The sequence below is a fragment of the Myxine glutinosa genome, chromosome 2 (assembly GCF_964187855.1).
Source record: "Myxine glutinosa chromosome 2, kmMyxGlut1.1, whole genome shotgun sequence".
Classification (NCBI taxonomy): domain Eukaryota; kingdom Metazoa; phylum Chordata; class Myxini; order Myxiniformes; family Myxinidae; genus Myxine; species Myxine glutinosa.
This window is the reverse complement of record NC_136262.1, coordinates 185,430,559-185,436,558: the sequence shown is the minus strand read 5'-3', so window position 1 is coordinate 185,436,558 and position 6,000 is coordinate 185,430,559.

The window sequence follows — 6,000 nt, the reverse complement described above, 5'->3', positions numbered from 1 at the left end:
AAAGTCTAGTCCCAGATATCCACGTTCAAATGGAGAAGTCGAGAGGGCTGTACAAACGGTAAAACGATTCTGGCGAAAATCTACAAACAAGCACCTGGCCTTTCTGGATTATCACACGCCATTGGAAGGCATTCACCTATTGCCAGCTCAACAAGAAAGGCACGCGGCAGAGCGCACACCTCCACCAGGCTGAACAGTTTATGTTTTGTATCCCACTGATAGGCCGGATCTGGATTCGGACTACTCAATCTAATTGGCTAATCGAATTGGCTAACCAAAATCTAATTGGCTTGTTCTTGTCATCTAACCAAGTCGCCCACCAAGTTTAGTCACAACTCGTCCATAACTTTTATAAATATCATGTTATATATCGCTTTTCGCCCGATATCTCAATGGTGAAGAATCACTTATAAAATTAAATGATTTTCATATCCGAATCCATATTCAGATCTTCACCAAAAACTAATCGATTTGTCCTTGTCACACACCCAACCTTTCCACCACGTTTCGTCCAAATCCGCCCGTAACTTTTTGAGATATCCTGCTAAATGTTGGTTTTAGCCCTATCCTATAACTCAATGGTGAAGAATCACTTAAAAATTAAATAATTCTCGTATCCGCATCCATATTCAGAACTTCACCAAAATCGAACCGATGAATCCTTGTCACACACCCAACCTCTCCACCAAGTTTCCTCCAAATCTGTCCACAACCTTTTGAGATATCTTGTTCACAGACAGACAAACAGACAGGGGTGAAAACATAACATCCACCTTCGGTGGCTGAGGTAATTACTGATGGGAAGATGTCCAAGGAATACCCTTCACATTGGGGCCTACAGCTTACGACCGTGATGCTATGAAAAGACACTTCGACTTGGAAAAAGCAAAACAGAAGTTCTGTGTCCCCCTGGCGATTCGAGGAAAGAACTTGAGAGTGAGGACTCAACCGGTACGAGCATGCAAGAACGTTCAAGGACTGTCGACCATTTCTTCTTATTATTCTGCCATTGCACAGCACTTGGATGCCAACCCCGATTGTGCAGACCAGTACAATGCAGATATGTTCAAGATATTGAGCAGAGGTCGGACTACGTTGCATCTACATATTGTCCTGTAACTGCTCTCAGTTAACACCCACCGGAAGAGTCACGGAAGGCAATCGAGCGTTGCTCCGAGGCGTTCAGTTCAAATGCGGATTTTTATACATAGGGGAAGAAAGGGAAGGGAAAACCGAAGGGTCTTTCTTACCTGTTGCGATCGCCAGTAGTTCCCGAACCTGCGAAAAAGAAACTCAAACGGAAACGGGTTTACAATGTACAAAAAATAATGCCGGCTTTATTCCCAAATGCCGGTTATACAAAATAAAATGCACGATAATAAAATGCAGAAGTTGAGGGACCCTCCACACCGACTCAGTACACGGACAAAGGGAAATATGAAAATTACTTGAAAATAAAGTTGTGATTTAATGGGCACTTGGCTCAATCGGATGGTAGGGTGTCGTCAAGAATGGTGTCGTCCCAGGTCGTTGGCGGGAACAACCGCACGTCGTTTGGCGCGCGCGCAAAATCCAATCTAACTGCCCGGTCCGTCTTGGACGGCAAGCACGCAGCTTGCCTCCCCAGCCGCGTCGGCCTCGGTTCTCCTCGCACACCAAAGGATGGTGTCAGCAAGAGTGTCGAGGACCAGGGGTGAGTGAGAGGCAGGAACGTCGAGGGTCAGAGGAAGATGCGAGGCGAGAGAAAAAGCAAGAGGCAAGGGGCCAAAATGTCGGTCCAAGTCTTCTTTTATTGATCGTCCCATGATGTAATCTGTGCCTCTCCACCAATCCACACGCAGTCCACCTCTGACGTCATCAGTCGTACTTTGCCAATCAGCGTGTCCCTTCTAACCCTGGCCTTCCTGTTGGTCAACTCCTGCCCAATCACTGTCCTTCTGGGCGTGTCTTTGGCCTGCTCGACCTTCGTGGTGATGTAGCTGGTGGTGTCCCATCGGCAGTGCTCAGAACTGGCTTCTGGTTGGTTTTATTATTTAGGGCAATTTAATGGGCACTTCCTGCGCTAGTGTCTATGGTGCGGTGCCAAAAGATAAAGGATAAATCACATAAGGAATGACGAACAGGGTATTACTTAACCGAATCCCTGAGCTAAATAACATGCCCAGCACCCTTGTGATGGGGACAAATATACAACTTCTTCCAACATCCGGGCTAAACAGGTTCTCTACTTATTCATGGTGGTGGTTCTTCTTCTTCACGACAGTCGGAAGATGCTACCTACACAAATCTACCTGGTCTAAAGTCATCACTGCCCCACCGAGATAACAATGTTAGAAGCAAACTTCATCCATTCCATGGACCCTATATTACGTGTACTCGACGTGCTAAATTTTTCACTTTCTGGCTGTGGAATTTTATCTGAATGATGATGGCATATGCCAAGCCAACTGCACATTTTATCTGAAGTTACTTTAAAACATTATTTAACAGATTTTCCCCCTTCTTACTGATCTGACTTTCTGTTTCTGAAAGACAGCACTTTTGACTTATTTTATTATTTAAATTTGATTTTGTTCCTATGTTTCGGTGCCGGCCACACTGTACAGTATTTGTTCACCTACAGCAGCCCAAAGACCCTGCCTCGGTTGAAAAATGAATCAGAAGTAAATTTTAGAGAAATTCCAAGTTGGGGGATTAATAGGGGTGAAATGAAGGGAGAAGATGAAATGAAAAAGATATGGACAAATGAAGGGAGGAGTTTGAGATGAGAAACTCCGTGACTGCCGTGACATAAAACGTGGATTTACATAAAATTCATCAATTTCGCGATTTTTGCGTATGTAATAGATATATAGCTGCTTTCCAACCACAATTTGTTTTAGGGCGTCCTCTAGCGTTATCCAATAAGATGCACACAGACAGCACTTATTTTATTATTATTTGTTATGCTGCCTGTGGCTGCTGCTTGCTTGCGTCATTGCTGAGAGTGTGGCTGTGCTGTTGATGCGGTATCCCCTGTTCCCAGTAAGCTGGTACTCATTTTGCTGACCTCGAAGGATGACAGGTTGAGTCAACCCACCTGGTGTTATTTAACGGGAAAACAGGGGCTCAAATTCTGAGGGTAATAGGTCAAAGGTCAAGGTCACAAATCATTCGTTTTCATCAGATTAACTTAAATTTTAACAGTGTTTGCATATTGGGTCACTGAAAAGCCTATTGTTTTGAGGTCATACGTCGAGGTCACATGAAATCGTAAATTTCCATCCTCTTGACTTGAGATTTGAACAGGATTTGCTTATTCGTTCACTGAATTGGTTCCACAAAAATCAGGAGGATCAATTGAGCCATTTTGTTGCGTCAATGGTTTCCATGACAACAATTTCACCCCATTATAATCAAATGGTATTTTCTGGTGATTCTATTATTACCAAACTTCAAGGAAATTTTCAAGATATCAGATTGAAACTTACACAGCTTATTTGTATGTATGTGTGATATACATGTATAAATTCTGGGTCAAAATTAGTCAAAGGTCAAGTAAGGTCAATGCCATCCAAAACATATATTAGGTGGCAATTAGAAAATGTATCAAACAAATTTGTGATGCACAACATTCCATCATCTTAAACACTTGTTTTCCAAATTACCAAATTGCTGTTTCCATGGTAACTATTGTTCATTATGATTTTGCAAGTATCGTGTTGTGCACATCTTGTTTTCTTGGTCGGAATTGTCAAAACTCACGATCACTCACACTTTGGGTTTTTATCAGCACATTCTTGTTTCATCATCACATAAAAATTCCTTCCTATTGCTTTAACAAACTTCATTTGATCTGGTTAGTTTAAAACATTATTTAACAGATTTTCCCCCTTCTTACTGATTGTCCATCACAGTTGATAGCTATTGAAGCAATATATTGGCAAGGGTTATTAATACTAGGGCATGCCCGTACTATATATATATCTAAAATTATATCCCCCCCCTCTATTTACATGAAATGGTTTGGTCCAAAGCGAACGGCCTGCGAGTACGGTGACAATCCCCCCCCTCTATTTACATGAAATGGTTTGGTCCAAAGCGAACGGCTTGCGAGTACGGTGACAATCCCCCCCCCCCCCCCCCCCTCTATTTACATGAAATGGTTTGGTCCAAAGCGAACGGCTTGCGAGTACGGTGACAATCCCCCCCCCTCTATTTACATGCAATGGTTTGGTCCAAAGCGAACGGCTTGCGGAGTTTGGTAAAGAAATCGCCATAGCTCGGTAACTACTTGTCCGATTAATATGAAACCTTGAAAAGGCACATCCTCGGGTCCCCAGCAATATACCTGGCAAGTTTCAAGTATATCGGACCCGTGGTTGTCGAGAAACAGCGGTCACAGACAAACACACAGACACACACACAGACACACAGAGATTACTGGAATTATAGATAGATTGTCCTGTCAGCCCGAACAGTTAACCCTTTGAGTACGGGATTTTTTTTTGATAAAAATACCCCCGGTATGGGATTAATTTGGCATTTTGGTATGGGAATGCAACCACGTACTGACGATCTATTTATAGGTATAGTCGATGACGTGTAGTAACGTCATCCGTACACAAAACTTTTTCGCGGGTTGCGGCACTGGATGTCATCCGTACTCAAAGGGTTAACACCGCAGGGTGACGAATGGCTGGAACGGTTTTAAATTTCGAGGTGCGTAGCCGAAACTGGCGGGTGGTCCATCGCTGCGAGTGAGGGGACCAAAGTGCTTATAGTGGGGCAGCTTAGGTAGTGGATGGGGACATGCCGGATAAAAGCACCAACATTTTATCAGGCAATCTTCAGGGTCCCAGCTATGATTCTATAACCGGCGCCAAGCGATACGACCACTCTTATTCGAAATTCTTTATTATTTGTGAAATGTTTTTTGGAAAATTTTGGGGAAAATTTTTTGGGGGGTTTTTGGAAAAGAAATGTTTTTATTGCAGAAATGAGAAATATAGTCTTTTCCGATCATTTTGGTGTAATTGTTTTTAAAATCGAACATCTAGAAGTATTTTAAAACAATATTTGAAAATTAGGTGTCTCGGGTGCATTTCCTCAGCATCTAAGCTTCAAGTCTAGAACCGGCGCCAAACGATCCGAACAGCAAGATGCATGCACAATAGACACTTATATTTTTTTTATTTAATTACATGCATATTATATTAAATCTGCTATATGTTGAAATTATATCTGCTATATGTTGCTATATGTTGTAATTTTCCTTGTATTGTGTTTCCTTGTGTTGCAGGTTTCGAGGGCTAGACTTCATGAAGATGGAATGGACACAGTGCATAATTTGCCAACAAACTACACCTGAATCCCTGCGCTGCCCCTTGAATGCACGTGGAGCAGACACATCAGCACCGGCGGCCTATGCATCATTCCTAGAAAATGTGGCTCACTTCAGAGAACTGAACTCGTTGCCGGTGCCGCTGCATTTCGGCAGTGATATCACTGTGGATGACCTCATGAGGAATCGTGCACAGTGGCACAAATCCTGTCATTCACAGTTCAATGCAAACAGACTGGAAAGAGCAAGAAAGAGGGAGCGAGATGTTACCCCTGAAAGTGGCACTACTGAAGGCAGGCGCCGGCGGCCGCGCCAATCGCTCTACAAGACCATCTGCATATTTTGCACTAAGCAAGATGGACTCCTGCATGAATTTAGAACTCTAGGCGCAGATGATAACGTCAGGTTTATGGCCAGCGATCTGCAAGAGACAGAGTTAATGGACAGGATTGAAGGAGCCGGTGACCTTATTGCCCTGGAAGCAAAGTATCATCTGGCTTGCCTCGTTGGTCTTCGGAATCGTCATCGGTCTCTAGTGAGACAAAGAGAAACTTCCAAGGATGAACTTGCGAATGTGAAGAAGTTCAAAGCAAGAGCTTTCGTAGAACTCCTCACACACATTGAAAACGAGATAGAAGAAGGTACATTTTGCTTCCAGTTGGCCTCATTGAGGCACC